The sequence below is a fragment of the Rhinopithecus bieti genome, unplaced genomic scaffold (assembly GCF_001698545.2).
Source record: "Rhinopithecus bieti isolate Rb0 unplaced genomic scaffold, ASM169854v2 scaffold_54331, whole genome shotgun sequence".
Classification (NCBI taxonomy): Eukaryota; Metazoa; Chordata; class Mammalia; order Primates; family Cercopithecidae; genus Rhinopithecus; species Rhinopithecus bieti.
This window is the reverse complement of record NW_016821659.1, coordinates 597,307-613,873: the sequence shown is the minus strand read 5'-3', so window position 1 is coordinate 613,873 and position 16,567 is coordinate 597,307. Positions and strand designations below refer to the sequence as shown.

At 46.7% G+C, this 16,567-nt stretch overlaps 1 long non-coding RNA gene across 5 annotated transcripts in view; it reads right to left on the bottom strand.

Annotated features, from left to right (window-relative positions):
- The window catches only part of LOC108520926 (uncharacterized), a 36,559-nt gene extending 20,070 nt beyond the window's left edge, over nt 1-16,489 (bottom strand). For 4 of the 5 annotated variants that reach the window (XR_001883063.1, XR_001883065.1, XR_001883066.1 and 1 more), the window contains exon 1: nt 14,780-16,271. This is a non-coding gene — a long non-coding RNA (uncharacterized LOC108520926). Of the gene's footprint in view, nt 1-14,779; nt 16,272-16,365 lie in introns of those variants that run through there. The other variant, XR_001883064.1, reaches the window with a different exon arrangement.
- Nucleotides 16,490-16,567: the final 78 nt, after the last annotated feature.

Here is a 16,567-nt window from a genome sequence, read left to right as displayed (position 1 = left end):
TTTCTACCCAGCTTACCCCTCTGCAACACAATCTCCAAGCCTTGGCTCCTCGGCCGGGGCCTTAGAACTGATGACCCAGTACTTTAACAACTGGAACTGGGTCTACGACAACATAATAGATCAGAATGAAAGCAAATTGAGTAAGTCAAGGAGAGAAGAGACAGAGAGAAAGAGACAGAGAGAGAAAAGAGAGAAGAGAGGGAGAGAGAGAAAAAGAGAGAAGTAGTAAAGAAAAAACAGTGTGCCTTATTCCTTTAAAGTCAGGGTAAATTTAAAACCTATAATTGTTAATTGAAGGTCTTCTCTGTGACCCTATAACACTCCATTACTACCTTGTTGTCAGTGTAAACAAAGGCATAGCCTGAAAACACTGAGACCGCTGACAACCAGTAGCCTTCCTATCAAAAATCCTTACTTAACCCAGGGACCCACGGATGGCCCAAATGCATTCACTCTGTAGTGGTAACTGCTTTGCTAACAGAAGAAAGCAGAAAAGTAACTTTTAAAGGAAACCTCGCTGTGAGCACACCTCACCAATTCAGAATTATTCTAAGTCAAAAAAGCAAAAAGGTAGCTTACTAATTCAAAATCTTAAAGTATGGGGCTATTCTTTAATAGAAAAGGTGATTTAATATTAACTACTGAAAATTCCCTTAACCCAGCAGATTTCCTAATAGGGGATTTAAATCTTAATTATCATACAAAGGTCTCACCAGACCTAGCAGGAACTCCTTTCAGGACAGGACTGTAGACAGCTCCTCCCAGGTGACTGAGAAAAAAACCACAATGGGTATTCAGTAATTGACAGCGTTAGGAAAATTGCCTAATAATTGGTCTGCTCAAAGTTGCAAGCTGTTTGTTCTCAGCCAAGCCTTAAAGTACTTACAGAATCAAAAAATTCTATCTCAATCCTTACTCGAAATGTTACCTACACCCTCTCTGAAATGAATTTGCATAAGAACTGTTGTTTATGGGAATGCATCTTGATGGGGCGGCTGGGTTGTTATGAAATACTCAGGAACCCAGCCCAGCTCTAGAACTCACCTCTGAGCACAAAGGCAACGTTGGGCACGCTGGTAAAGGACCACTAGAATCCAGTAGCCCGGACCCCTTTCTTTGTGGTCAAGAAAGGCAGGAAAACAGACGCAGGACTGCTACATCGGTGAGTGTAACTAATCCGATAAGCAGAGGTCCATGGGTGGTTATGCACCCTGGAAAGGATAAGCATTAGGACCATAGAGGATGCTCTAGGACTAATGCTCACTGGAAAATGACTAGGGGTGCCGGCATCCCTGTGTTCTTTTTTCAGATGGGAAACGTTCCCCCCAAGGCAAAAACGCCCCTAAAATGTATTCTGGAGAATTCAGCCCAGTCAGAGTGTATGTACCTTTTTCCCTGTCAGAATTAAAGCAAATTAAAATAGACCTAGGTAAATTCTCAGATAACCTTGATGGCTATATTGATGTTTTACAAGCGTTAGGGCAACCCTTGAATCTGACATGGAGAGATATAATGTTACTGCTAGATCAGACACTAACCCCAAATGAGATAAGAGCCACCATAACTGCAGCCTGAGAAATCTGGCGATCTCTGGTATCTCAGTCAGGTCAATAACAGGATGACAACAGAGGAAAGAGAACAATTCCCCACAGGCCAGCAGGGAGTTCCCGGTGTAAACCCTCATTGGAACACAGAATCAGAACATGTAGATTGGTGCCACAGACATGTACTACCTTGCGTGCTAGAAGGACTAAGAAAACCAGGAAGAAGCCTACAGATTATTCAGTGATGTCCACTATAACACAGGGAAAGGAAGAAAATCCTACTGCCTTTCTGGAGAGACAAAGGGAGGCATTGAGGAAGCATACCTCTGTCACCTGACTCAACTAAAGGCCAACTAATCTTAAATGATAAGTTTATCACTCAGTCAGCTGCATACATTAGAAAAAAACTTCAGAAGTCCGCCTTAGGCCCAGAACAAAACTTAGAAACCCTATTGAACTTGGCAACCTTGGTTTTTTATAATACACATCAGGAGGAGCAGGTAGAACAGGATAAGAAAAAGGCCACCGCTTTAGTCATGGCCTGCAGGCAAGCAGACTCTGGAGGCTCTGGAGCACAGAGGGGCTGGGCAAATTGAATGCCTAATAAGGCTTGCTTCCAGTGTCTACAGGGAAACTTTAAAAGAGATTGTCTGAAAAGAAATGTCACCACCTCGTCCATGCCCCTTATGTCAAGGGAATCACTGGAAAGCCCACTGCCCCAGAGGATGCAGGTTCTCTGAGTCAGAAGCCACTAAGCAAATGATCCAGCAGCAGGACCGAGGGTGCCCAGGACAAGTGCCAGCCCATGCCATCACCCTCACAGAGCCCCGGGTATGCTTGACCATTGAGGGCCAGGAGGTTAACTGTCTCTTGGACACTGGTGTGGCCTTCTCTGTCTTACTCTCCTGTCCCGAACAACTGTCCTCCAGATCTGTCACTATCTGAGGGGTGTTGGACAGCCAGTCACTGGACACTTCTCCCAGCCACTAAGGTGTGACTGGGGAACTTTACTCTTTTCACATGCTTTTCTAATTATGCCTGAAAGCCCCACTCCCTTGTTAGGGAGAGACATTCTAGCAAAAGCAGGGGCCATTATACACCCAAACATAGGAGAAGGAACACCCGTTTGTTTCCCCTGCTTGAGGACGGAATTAATCCTGAAGTCTGGGCAACAGAAGGACAATACGGACGAGCAAAGAATGCCTGTCCTGCTCAAGTTAAACTAAAGGATTCCGCCTCCTTTCCCTACCAAAGGCAGTACCCCCTCAGACCCGAGGCCTAATAAGGACTTCAAAAGATGTTAAGGAGCTAAAAGCCCAAGGCCTAGTAAAACCTTACAGTAGCCCCTGCAGTATTCCAATTTTAGGAGTACAGAAACCCAATGGACAGTGGAGGTTAGTGCAAGATCTCAGGATTATCAGTGAGGCCATTGTCCCTCTATACCCAGCTGTACCTAACCCTTATATCTGCTTTCCCAAATACCAGAGGAAGCAGAGTGGTTTACAGTCCCAGACCTTAAGGATGCCTTTTTCTGCATCCCTGTACATCCTCTCAATTCTTGTTTGCCTTTGAAGATCCTTCGAACCCAATATCTCAACTCACCTGGATTGTTTTACCCCAAGTGTTCATAGACAGCCCCCATCCATTTGGCCAGGCATTGGCTCAAGGCTTGGGCCAGTTCTCATACCTGCACAATTCTGTCCTTCGATACATGGATGATTTGCTTCTAGCTGCCGGTTTGGAAACCTTGTGCCATCAAACCACCCAAGCGCTCTTAAATGTCCTTGCCACCTGTGGCTACAAGGTTTCCAAACCAAAGGCTCAGCTCTGCTCACAGCAGGTTAAATACTTAGGGTTAAAATTATCTAAAGGCACCAGGGCCCTCAGTGAGGAACGTATCCAGCCTATACCTGGCTTATCCTCATCCCCAAACCCTAAAGCAACTAAGAGCGTTCCTTGGCATAACAGGCTTCTGCCAAATATGGATTCCCAGGTACGGCGAAATAGCCAGGCCATTATATACACTAATTAAGGAAACTCAGAAAGCCAATACCCACTTAGTAAGATGGACACCTGAAGCAGAAGAGGCTTTCGGGCCCCAAAGAAGGCCCTAACCCAAGCCCAGTGTTAAGCTTGCCAACAGGGCAAAACTTTTCTTTATATGTTACAGAAAAAACAGGAATAGCTCTAGGAGCCCTTACACAGGTCCAAGAGACCAGCTTGCAACCCGTGGCATACCTGAGTAAGGAAATTGATGTAGTGGCAAAGGGTTGGCCTCATTGTTTATGGGTAGTGGTGGCAGCAGCAGTTTTAGTATCTGAAGCAGTTAAAATAATACAGGGAAGAGATCTTACTGTATGGACATCTCATGATGTAAATGGCACACTCACTGCTAAAGGAGACTTGTGGCTGTCGGACCACCGTTTGCTTAAATATCAGGCTCTGTTACTTAAAGGACCAGTGCTGCGACTGTGCACTTGTACAACTCTTAACTCAGCCACACTTCTTCCAAACAATAAAGATAGAACATAACTGTCAACATGTGATTGCTCAAACCTATGGCACTCGAAGGGACCTTCTAATGGTTCCCTTGATTGATCCCGACCTCAACTTGTATACTAATGGAAATTCCTTTGTAGAAAAAGGACTTCAAAAAGCGGGGTATGCAGTGGTCAGTAATAACGGAATACTTGAAAGTAATCCCCTCACTCCAGGAACTGGAGTTCTACCAGCTCAGCTGGCAGAACTAATAGCCCTCACTCGGGCACAAGAATTAGAAGAAAAAAGGGTGTATATATAGACTCTAAGTCTGCTTACCTCGTCCTCCATGCCCACGCAGCAATATGGAGAGAAAGGGAATTCCTCACTTCCAAGGGAAAGCCTATCAAACATCAGGAAGCCACGAGGAGATTATTCTTGGCTGTACAGAAACCTAAAGAGGTGGCAGTCTTACACTGCCAGGTCATCAGAAAGGGAAGGAAAAGGAAACATAAGGGAACCACCAAGCAGATATTGAAACCAAAGATCTGCAAGGCAGGACCCTCTATTAGAAACACTTATAGAAGGATCCTAGTATGGGGTAATCCCCTCTAGGAAACCAAGCCCCAGTACTCAGCAGAAGAAACAGAATGGAGAACCTCAGGAGGACATAGTTTCCTCCCCTCAGATGGCTAGCCACTGAAGAAGGAAAAATACTTTTGCCTGCAGCTAACCAACGGAAATTACTTAAAGCCCTTCACCAAACCTTTCACTCTCACTGCACCTCCTCCAAGCCGCTGTTAGCTCCCCTTACCAAGAGCTTCTATGGAGAATGTGGCTTCTCGGAAATATCGATGCCCCATCTTACAGGGGTTTTTCTAAAGGAAACCCCACTTTCACCGCCCACACCCATATGCCCCTGCACTGCAGGCCATACATTTCAATCCCTGTATCTTTAACCTCCTTGTTAAGTTTGTCTGTTCCAGAATCAAAGCTGTAAAACTACAAATGTTCTTCAAATGGAGCCCCAGATGCAGTCCATCACTAAGATCTACCGCGGACCCCCGGACCGGCCTGCTAGCCCATGCTCCAATGTTAACGACATTGAAGGCACCCCCGCGAGGAAATCTCAACGGCACGACCCCTACTACGCCCCAGTTCAGCGGGAAACAGTTAAGAGCAGTTGTCGGCCAACCTCCCCAATAGCACTTGGGTTTTCCTGTCGAGAGGGGGAACTGAGAGACAGGACTAACTGGATTTCCTAGGCCGGCTACGAGTTCCTAAGCCTAGCTGGGAAAGGTGACCGCACCCACCTTTAAACACGGGGCTTGTAACTCAGCTCACACCCGACCCATCAGGTAGTAAAGAGGGCTCACTAAAATACAAACTAGGCTAAAGCAGGAGGTAAAGAAACAGTCAAATCATATATCGCCTGAGAGCACAGGGGGAGGGAGAATGATCGGGATATACACCCAGGCATTCGAGCAGGGAGCGGCAACCCCCTTTGGGTCCCCTCCCATTTTATGGGAGCTCTGTTTCACTCTATTAAATCTTGCAACTGAAAAAAAAAAAAAGTTAAAAAGAATCATGATAGGGACTAAATTGCTATGATATAGATTCCACTGGATACATTTGAAAATGATGTAACATCTTTATTTTAAAATAATAGTTACGACAATCCAGAAATGGTGTAATTTGCAATCATTTAAACTCATAATCTTGGATCACCTTAAAAAACGCAAAGAGGGGATATAATTTTTTTACATTGTTCTGGGGATACACAAGTAAACAAAGTTTTTTGATAACAGGTGGAGCACTGTGGCTCACACCTGTAATCCCAATACTTTGGGAGGCTGAGGCAGGTGGATTTCTTGAGCCCAGAAGTTTGAGACCAGCCTAGTCAACATGGCAAAACTCTGTCTCTACAAAAAAATACAAAAATGAGCCAGGCGTGGTGGCATGTATCTGTAGTCCCAGCTACTCGAGAGGCTGAAGCAGAATTGCTTGAGCCGGGAGGCAGAAGTTGCAGTGAGCAGAGATCGAGCCACTGCACTCCACCCTGGGTGACAGAGTGAGACCCTGTTTCCAAAAAAAAAAAAAAAAAGTGTGTTGATTTGAAGGGAGGTCATCTGAGACAGTACTATTAGAGCCTTTTATTAAAAAAAGTGACAGAGAGAATTGTCGAAAAATTTATTTTTTAACTTCTAAAGAGGAAGAAATGACAGGGAGCTACAGAAATAGAGGCAGGACACATACAGTCATCCCTCAGTATCTGCGGGGGATTTGTTCCAGGACATCCTGTGGATGCTCAAGTCCCTGATATAAAATGGCATAGTATTTGCACATAACCTACGTACATCCTCCCATATACTTTAAATCATCTCCAGATTCCTTATAACTAATACAATGTAAATGCTATACAGTTGTTATACTGTATTTTTTTTTTTTTTTTTGAGACAGAGTCTCGCTCTGTCGCCCAGGCTGGAGTGCAGTGGCCAGATCTCAGCTCACTGCAAGCTCCGCCTCCCGGGTTTACACCATTCTCCTGCCTCAGCCTCCCGAGTAGCTGGGACTACAGGCGCCCGCCACCTCGCCCGGCTAGTTTTTTGTATTTTTTAATAGAGATGGGGTTTTACCGTGTTAGCCAGGATGGTCTTGATCTCCTGACCTCGTGATCCGCCCGTCTCGGCCTCCCAAAGTGCTGGGATTACAGGCTTGAGCCATGTTATACTGTATTGTTTAGGGGAGGGTGCTCGCAGCGCATTACCACCTGAACTCTGCCTCCTGCCCGATCAGTGGTGACACTGGATTCTCACAGGAGAGCGAACCCTATTGTGAACTGTGCATGCCAGGGATCTAGGTTGCTATGACAATCTTACTAATGCCTGATGCTCTGAGGTGAGGAGTTTCATCCCAAAACCATCCTACCCTGTCCGTGGAAAACCTGTCTCCCATGAAACCAGTCCCTGGTGCCAAAATGGTTGGGGCCCGCTGGTTTAGGGAATAATGACAAAAAAGTGGGTACGTGTTCAGTTTAAATGCAATTTTTCTTTTTCCAAATATTTTCCATCCACAATTAGTTGAATCCCTGGATGCAGAACCCGTAAATACAAAGGGCCACCTGTACATACCATTTTTTAAAAAAAATCTTAGCTGTGGGGACAGGCACGGTGGCTCACACCTGTAATCCCAGCCCTTTGGGAGGCCGAGGCTGGCGGACCACGAGGTCAGGATTTCGAGACCACCTTGGCTAACACTGTGAAATCCTGTCTCTACCAAAAATACAAAAAATTAGCCGGGCGAGGTGGTGGGCGCCTGTGGTCCCAGCTACTCGGGAGGCTGAGGCAGGAGAATGGTGTGAACCCGGGAGGCGGAGCTTGCAGTGAGCCGAGATCGCGCCACTGCACTCCAGCCTGGGCGACAGAGTGAGACTCCGTCTAAAAAAAAAAAAAAAAAAAAAGTATTAGCTGTGAAAAGAGAAGTGGCATCTAGAAAGGGGAAGAGTTAAAGCCTCTTTTAAAGACTTTTACCCCAAAGGCTTTTTTGAAAATGAACTCGATTGTGTTTATGTACTGATGGGAAAGAGGCAGTAGAGATGGAGAAAATGGCTGCATTAGAGAGGCTCAGCTGGAGTTTCTGAGGATTCGTTTGGTTTATAGGCTATTGGTAGAAAATTTATGTATACATATAAAATCAAACCCAAAAGTACTTTTTTTTTTTTTTTGAGACAGAGTCTCCCTGTGTAGCCCAGGCTAGAGCTCAATGGCATGATCTCGGCTCATTGTAACCTCCGCCTCCCAACTTCATGCAATTCTCCTGCCTCAGCCTCCCAAATAGCTGGGATTACAGGCATGCACCATCACACCTGGCTAATTTTTGTATTTTTAGTAGAGATAGGATTTCACCATGTTGGCCAGGCTGGTCTTGAACTCCTGACCTCAGGTGATTTGCCTGTGTCAGCCTCCCAAAGTGCTGGGGTTACAGGCGTGAGCCACTGCACCTGGCCAAAGTGCTCCTTTTAAAAAATTATTATTATTAAGAAATCCACTTCTCTAACTGTCACAAAGTCCAGGCTGAGTTAACAGTGATGAGTTCCAGAGGCAACTACACCCCACTCCAGGTTTTCTGGTTACAATCACTGTATTCACCCTCGACCTCAACTGAAAACCCAGACCCAGGAAGCCTCAAGTCCTGCCCTTCTATTCCTGGCAGATGCCAAGATCAACTATATAGGAGGCTTTTTTAGAGAAGACAAACCCTCCACTCTATGAGGCAGATAGCAACCCCAAACCACCAATGGGTTGGGGCTTGCGCAGGCCTCACTGGCTCCTTTTAAAAATGTTTTTAGACAGAGGGCATAGTGGCTCATGTCTGCAATCCCAGCACTTTGGGAGGCCGAGGCAGGCAGATTGCCTGAGGTCAGGAGTTCGAGACCAGCCTGGGCAACATGGTAAAACTCCATCTCTACTAAAATACAAAAAAATTGCTGGGCATGGTGGCATGTGCTTGTAATCCCAGCTACTTAGGAGGCTGAGGTATGGGAATTGCTTGAACCCGGGAAGCAGAGGTTGCAGGAAGCCAAGATCCAGCCTGGGTAACAGAGTGAGATTCTGTCTCAAAAAAAAAAAAAAAAAAAAAAAAAACAAACCCTGGCTCAACATGGTGTCAAATACTACTTTCTGTTACATACACATTTCTTTTTCATTGCCTTCCAGATGAAATAAAGCCTCATTCATTCAAACTAAAATCCGACAGGCTGGATAGGAGAGACCTAAATTTCAGTTCCCAGGAAAGCATAATCTCTCTTTGGAGAAACAGTTACTTTTATTAAGAACGTCTAAAATCGCGTAACTCTTTAGCTACAGTAAAATTCCTAAATGCCTTGGAACCAGCAGTTCATTTCACACCAAGACAGTTTATAATATTTATTTCTGTCAATAAGGTGCTTAAGTATAAGATTTAAAAAGGTAAGGAAACAACTTAGCAGTTTTGTTTTAATGAGGTTGAATACAGAATAGTAATTTAATACACTTTGAAATCATTTAGCCAGGTTGCTCATGGGTGAGTAAACCTGTTTACCTTCCAACACTGTCACCTTTGGGTCAAAAGGAGAAGGACAGTTACTACTTGACCTAGGGCATCTGCCCCAACAAACTCTCTTCTGTTGCCCTTTTACCAAAAGGTTGACATATTTGCAGATTGCGATGGGTCACCTGCCCATGTGACTTCCTCTGGACTGTCCTGGGCTCTCAGGTTGTGACACGGGTCCATTCTTGGACTGAAGAGTTAGCAGAGAGGAGTGTTTGGGGTGCTTCCGGGACAGCCAGGAGGGGAGGCTGAGGAAGGTTCTGATGGCAGGCGTCGAAGGCCTGAACAGTCCCCGTTCACCAATGGTGTCTTCACTGCCCCCTACCCCATCCTGGTGTAACCACCCAGTGGGTTCGCCTTGCCTGCTGCATAGACAGAGCTGATTTATCAAGACAAGAGAATTGCAACAGAGAAAGAGTAATTCACATTATTTGAGTAATTCATCATTACTCAAATCAGTATCCCTGAGCATTTGGGGATCAATAGTTTTTTTTATTGAGATGGAGTCTTGCTCAGTTGCCCAGGCTGGAATGTAGTGGCGCGATCTCAGCTCACTGCACTCTCTGCCTCCCGGGTTCATGCCATTCTCCTGCCTCAGCCTCACAGTAGCTGGGACTACAGGCGCCCGCCACCAGGCCTGTCTAATTTTCTGTTTTTGTTTTTTTTTCCCCCAAGATGGAGTCTTGCTCTGTCGCCCAGGCTGCAGTGCAGTGGCGTGATCTCGGCTCATGCAACCTCCGCCTCCGGGGTTCACGCCATTCTCGTGCCTCAGCCTTGGGAGCAGCTGGGACCACAGGCGCCCGCCACCAAGCCCAGCTAATTTTTTGTATTTTTAGTAGAGACGGGGTTTCCCCGTGTTAGCCAGGATGGTCTCGATCTCCTGACCTCGTGATCCGCCGGCCTCGGTCGCCCAAAGTGCTGGGATTACAGGCTTGAGCCACCACGCCCGGCCTAATATATGTATTTTTAGTAGAGATGGGGTTTCACGGTGTTAGCCAGGATGGTCTCAATCTCCTGACCTCGTGATCCGCCCGCCTGGGCCTCCCAAAGTGTGGGATTACAGGCGTGAGCTACGGCACCCGGCCTAAATTTAAGACATTTTTCTTTTACCAATAATTTTAAATCTTTGTTTCCAAAAGATTACTAAAGTCTTGTGAACAAAAGGCATTAAAGTTTCTTTTTTTCTGATAAAATATGATTTAAGCCCCGATTTTTCTAAGCCAAATGATCAGAGCTCTTTATACATAAATATTACACACACAACACATATCAGTACACAGACAGACAGAAGATCCAGTAATTAAGATTTTTCATTTGCTAGTTTTTTAATTGGATTACTGGCTTTAGGATGGAGCCCTTGGAGGAACAGGGCCAGGAACACTTGTACTTTCTAGGGCCTAATAAGCAGGCACAGCTGGAAGGCAAACAAATCCCCAAAATTAAGGGTGCCATTTTATTCTGGTTCCTGGATCCCCCAAAAGGAGGGAAATACTGTGGGAGAAGATCATGCAATGCTCCTACCAGGCATTTCATTGCAAGGCAACCCAAAGCCAATCAGCCCATTTTGTAATCAGCCCACACTCTATGGGAGTCTCATCTCTCAGTGCGGGGTGGGGTGGGGATGCTTCCATATCTTCCAGGCGGCCAAGAGCATGCTTCTCTGATCCAAGCATTCAAAGAGCCAGTATCCCTCCATAACTGCCATTAGCCATTCCTTAAAGTATATTTCCTACCTAGTTATTACATAGCAAGGCTAAAAGCTCTCCCATAATGCAAAGTAATTTTTGATACCGCCAAAAGTAAAAGCCATCAGATAACACAACGCACAACAGAACAGAGTCTTAGATTTTGAGAGGAATCTATTTTTTTTTTCCAATTCTGGCGTTCCATGAAAAAAACAGAGGTTTTTCTCAGAATGGGGTTTGTGGTGCCTCCTCTGCTTTTTCCCAGGATTCCCAGGTTGTAAGAATTTATCTTAGGTTCTCTCATGCTGACATCAAGAGTGGCAAGAACATAAAACGGAGAAAAACAATTGAGTTGACAGAGAAGAAGAAAACCCTTTTTCTTCAGAAAAGTAAGATCCAAGAAGAGAAAAAACATAAAGACCTTTTAAATACGTGTATAGCTTGGGGTGATATCCAGATAGATAGATAGATAGATAGATAGATAGATAGATAGATAGATAGATATAAATTAAGCTGATTTTAACTACAGAGCTCTTTTTTATAAGAAAAAATTATTTAAGGCTGGGCACGGTGGGTCACACCTGTAATTCCAGCATTTTGGGAGGCCGAGGCGGGCAGATCACGCGGTCAGATCCAGACCATCCTGGCCAACATGGTGAAACCCCATCTCAACTAAAAATATAAAAATTAGCTGGGTGTGGTGGCACATACCTGTAGTCCCAGCTACTTGGGAGGCTGAGGCAGGAGAATCGCTTGAATTTGGGAGGCAGAGGTTGCAGTGAGCCGATATTGAGAGGTGACAATGTGCTAGCAGTCCTCACTCTCAGCGCCTCCTTGGCCTCAGTGTCCACTCTGGCGGCGCTTGAGGAGCCCTTCAGCCTGCCACGGAACCGTGGGAGCCCCTCTCTGGGCTGGCTGAGGCCGGAGCCGCCTCCCTCTGCTTGCAGGGAGGTGTGGAGGGAGAGGCGCGGGCAGGAACTGGGGCTGCGCTGGTGGGCCAGTGTGCGTTCCAGCAGGCGCAGGCTCAGGAGGCCCCCCACATGGAGCCGCCAGTCGGTGCCACCGGCCCAGGGCAGTGAGGGGCTTAGCACCTGGGCCAGCAGCTGCGGAGGTTGCGCCGGGTCCCCCAGCAGTGCTTGCCAGCCAGTGCTGCACTCAAATTCTCACGGGGCCCTAGCTGCCTCCCTGCGGGGCAGGGCTTGGGACCTGCAGTCCGCCATGTCTGAGCTCCCCTACTGCAGTGGGCTCCAGCGCACCCTGAGCCTCCCCTGTGGGCACCATCCCCTGCTCCCTGGCGCCTGGTCCCATCCACAGACCAAGGACTGAGGAGTGCAGGCACGGCTTGGGACTGGCGGGCAGCTCGACCTGCAGCCCTGGTGCAGGATCCACTGGGTGAAGCCAGCTGCTCTCCTAAACTGGATGGGGACTTGGAGAACTTTTATATCTAGCCTGAGGATTGTATGTGCACGAATCAGCACTCTGTGTCTGGCTCAGGGTTTGTAAATACACCAATCAGCACTCTGTGTCTAGCCCAGGGTTTGTGAATATACCAATTTGTACTCTATCTAGCTAACCTAGTGGAGACTTGGAGGACTAGCACTCTGTGACTCTGAGTCTAGCTCAAGGATTGTAAATGCACCAATCAGTACTCTGTGTCTAGCTCAAAGTTTGTGAATACACCAATTGGTACTCTGTATCTAGCTCAAGGTTTGTAAATACACCAATTGGTACTCTGTAGCTAGCTAACTCTGTAGCTAGCTAACTAGCACTCTGTGACTCTGTGTCTCGTCCAAGGATTGTAAATGCACCAATCAGCACTCTGTCAAAATGGACCAATCAGCTCTCTGTAAAAAAGACCAATCAGCTCTCTGTACAATGAACCAATCAGCAGGACGTGGGTGGGGCCAGATAAGGGAATAAAAGCAGGCTGCCAGAGCCAGCCAGCAGCAACCTGCTTGGGTACCCTTCCGCATTGTGGAAGCCTTATTCTTTCACTCTTTGCAATAAATCTTGCTGCTGCTCACTCTTTGGGTCCACGCCGCCTTCATGAGCTGTAACACTCACCGTGAAAGTCTGCAGTCTAACTCCTGAAGCTAGCAAGACCACGAACCCACCAGAAAGAATGAACAACTCCAGACACGCTACCTTTAAGAGCTGTAACACTCACCACGGAGGTCTGCAGCTTCACTCCTGACAGTGAGACCACGAACCCACCAGAAGGAAGAAGCTCCAGACACAGCTGAACATCTGAAGGAACAAACTCTGGACACACCATCTTTAAGAACTCTAACACTCACCATGAGGGTCCATGGCTTCATTCTTTAAGTCAGTGAGACCAAGAACCCAACAATTCCGGACACAATATTTGCCACTGCACTCCCGCCTAGCGACAGAGCAGGATTCCGTTTCAGAAAAAAATCCTTTAAAATCTCTTATTACCAGACTCTAGCCAGGACAGCCAATATTTCTGGCTTTTGAATTCTACCACAGGTAACTTTCCACAAGAAATTTGTAAGTTTTAACTAAGGTTATAATTTAACCATGGATGCATAAGGTGCTTCAAAGAGATGGCGAGCAGTTTTTTGTTTTACAAGATTTAGAATCTCTCCAAGGGTACTTCAGAGAAAGGAAAATTCAAGACAGTCAAGACAGGAAATCAGAAACCAGCCATGGGGGGTAAAATTTCAATAAATGGCAAAGTTACACAAGTAACAAATCAGAAAGGCATCATTCCCGAAGCCAAGAATTGAACACGGGTCAATAATGTCAAAAGATAAAGCCTTAGTTAACTGAGCTACACAGCACTCAGCAGTTTCTACTGCTTTTACCAGGAGAAGTCTACAGCAGCCAATTTCAAACTTGCAAAGGCTTTTAACTGCTCAAGTTAATTTTTTTTTTTTTTTTTTTTTTTTTTTTTTTTTTTTTTTTTTTTTTTTTTTCAGACGGAGTCTTGCTCTGTCGCCCAGGCTGGAGTGCAGTGGCCGGATCTCAGCTCACTGCAAGCTCTGCCTCCCGGGTTCACGCCATTCTCCTGCCTCAGCCTCCCGAGTAGCTGGGACTACAGGCGCCCGCCACCTCGCCCGTCTAGTTTTTTTGTATTTTTTAGTAGAGACGGGGTTTCACCGTGTTCGCCAGGATGGTCTCGATCTCCTGACCTCATGATCCGCCCGTCTCGGCCTCCCAAAGTGCTGGGATTACAGGCTTGAGCCACCGCGCCCGGCCTCAAGTTAATTTTTAAGGCTATGACATGAATCCTAAATTTCCTGTTCTCTGAATGGTGGAGACCAAGAGAATGTATCCCCACATCATCACGAGGTTAAGCTCTTAAGGACACAAAACAAGACAGAGAAATTTCATCTGGTATTGGTTTCAGGGACCTGCAGGGAAGTTTGGAACTGACCAGCCTGCAGGGCTGGCTTGAAAAGTGGGCTTATAGAAGTCCTAAACCCACGTTCTATCCTGTGGTACCCTTCTCTCCGTTACAGAAAGATAAATTCCTAGCACAAAGTGCACCAAATTTGCTACAGCCTAAAAACAGTCTCACAAATACCTTTTTTCTATTAAACTCTAGCAGAGAAGACAAACAGTGACATTTACCATTTATACACACACACACACACACACACACAGCAGAAACCTGTATGGTAAGAATTTCTTACCCTTTCTGTCAGCATACTAGGTTTCCAGGTTCCCTTTCTCTGCAGCTTCCAGAACAGATGATCCTGCTCGCTATGCCACAGCTGTGGGTGTCAAGCCACTTTATAAAAGATCAGTCTCTTCTGTTTTATGGAACCATACGCAAAAGATTCTCAATTTTGCAAGATGCTGCCCAATAGGCTGCATGGGGAGCCGAATTCACATTTTCCATCCCAATAGAAGCAAAATACACATAACAAAACACGAGTCACCTCATTCAGCACCCAACATTGACTTGGCAAGGCTCAAATTTTTCCTGTTGGTCCCTGCCATCTTTGATCTACTCACAGTGCGGAGGGGTGACCTCGGATCCTGAATTCAATGGGTGGTCTCTGAGCAGTCACCTTGAATCAGGCCTGTGAAACTTCTTTCAGGTCTCACTGAATGTGACCAGATAAACAAGGTGTGTTCTCCAAGTTAGGCCTGCTGGACTTCCATCAGCAATTCCTTCAGAGATCCCCTCCATATATACAAACACACACAGAAAGATGAGTCAGACAAGGCCTTCCAAATTAAGATCCCTAACCGAGAACTCCAAGAGTATCCCTTCCAAACTATCCTCCTATTCTCCATCTGACGAATCTCCCTGAAATCTTCCTGACTGAGAAGTCTCCCGAACCAAGATCATAATCTTGTGGTCTCCAGCTGCATGTCTCCTCTTCCTACTTAGTTAGGGAGAGCCAACTGAGATGCCCCAGGAGCCAAACTGAGACAGACACCCCGTGGTGTAGCTACAGACACCCTACCCTGCAGCTACAGAATCAGTCTGGAGAAGGAAGGAGGCATTGGCAGCATCTAGGATACTCACCAACCTGAGACCCCATGATGGGGCTATAACTACAGACACTCCATGACCTGGCTACAGACACCCTGTGATAGGGCTACAGTTATGGGATGTCTCCCCAAGACTATTTCTCCATTGCAATTACGTTCATGCACATTGGGCTAGCAGCGCCCCACTGGCAGAGACAGTGCCAGAGTCAGCCCCTAGTCCAAGAGAACTATGTGGTCGCTTAGGCTGGCCTCTGGATCTGTCACCAGAGGGGGAGCTATCGAATCATGGACAGGTAGCCACAACGGCTATCCCAGACGAACCCCCGACTTTGTAACCATACAATGGATTCATTTTGCCCACTGCCTAGACAGAGCTGATTTATCAAGACAGGGGAACTGCAATAAAGAGTAATTCACGCAGAGCCCACTATAAGACTGGAGTTTCAACATTACTCAAATCAGCCTCCCTGAGCATTCGGGAATCAGAGTTTTTAAGGATAATTTGGTGGGTGGGGGAAGGCCAGTAAGTCCAGAGTGTTGACTGCTTGGGTCGGAGATGAAATCATAAGGAATTGAAGCTGTTTTCTTGCACTGAGTTGGTCCCTGGGTGGGGGCCACAAGGTCAGATAAGTCACTTTATCCACCTGGGTGGTGCCAGGATCCATCAAGTGCGCGGGGTCAGCAAAATACCTCAAGCACTGATGTTAAGAGCAGTTTAAGGAGGATCATAATCTTGTGGCCTCCAGCTGCATGTCTCCTAAACCGTAATTTCTAGTCTTATGGCTGACTTATTAGTCCTACAAAGGCAGTCTAGTTTCCAGACAAGAAGGAGAATTGTTTTGGGAAAGGACTGTTATCCTCTTTGTTTTAAACTATAAACTAAGTTCCTCTCAAAATTAGTTCACAGAAGCTCAGGAATGAACAGGGATAGAAGCAAGATGCAGTTGGTTAGGTCAGACCTCTTTCACCCAGCTACAATTCTGCAATGGCGGTAACCACTGGAGCCCCCAGCCCCTGCAGAGACATGCGGAGCCCCGCCCCACCCGCACTCTAATAAGAGAATGGGGCGGGCGCCCCCGCCTCTTCAAACAAGTGAACACCTGGCAGGATTCTAACAGGAACCCGGCCACGTTTCTCTGCGGGGCGGGACTGGGACGACCGGAAGATGGCGGCGGGGTCCGAGGGTCACTCTCTCCAAGGCGCCCTTGACGGCTCTCGCTGCAGGGCCACCTACCTTGCTAGCAGGCGGACTCCGCGCCGTTGCATGCAAGGGCGGGAGGTGGCAGTGACGAGCACTTGGCA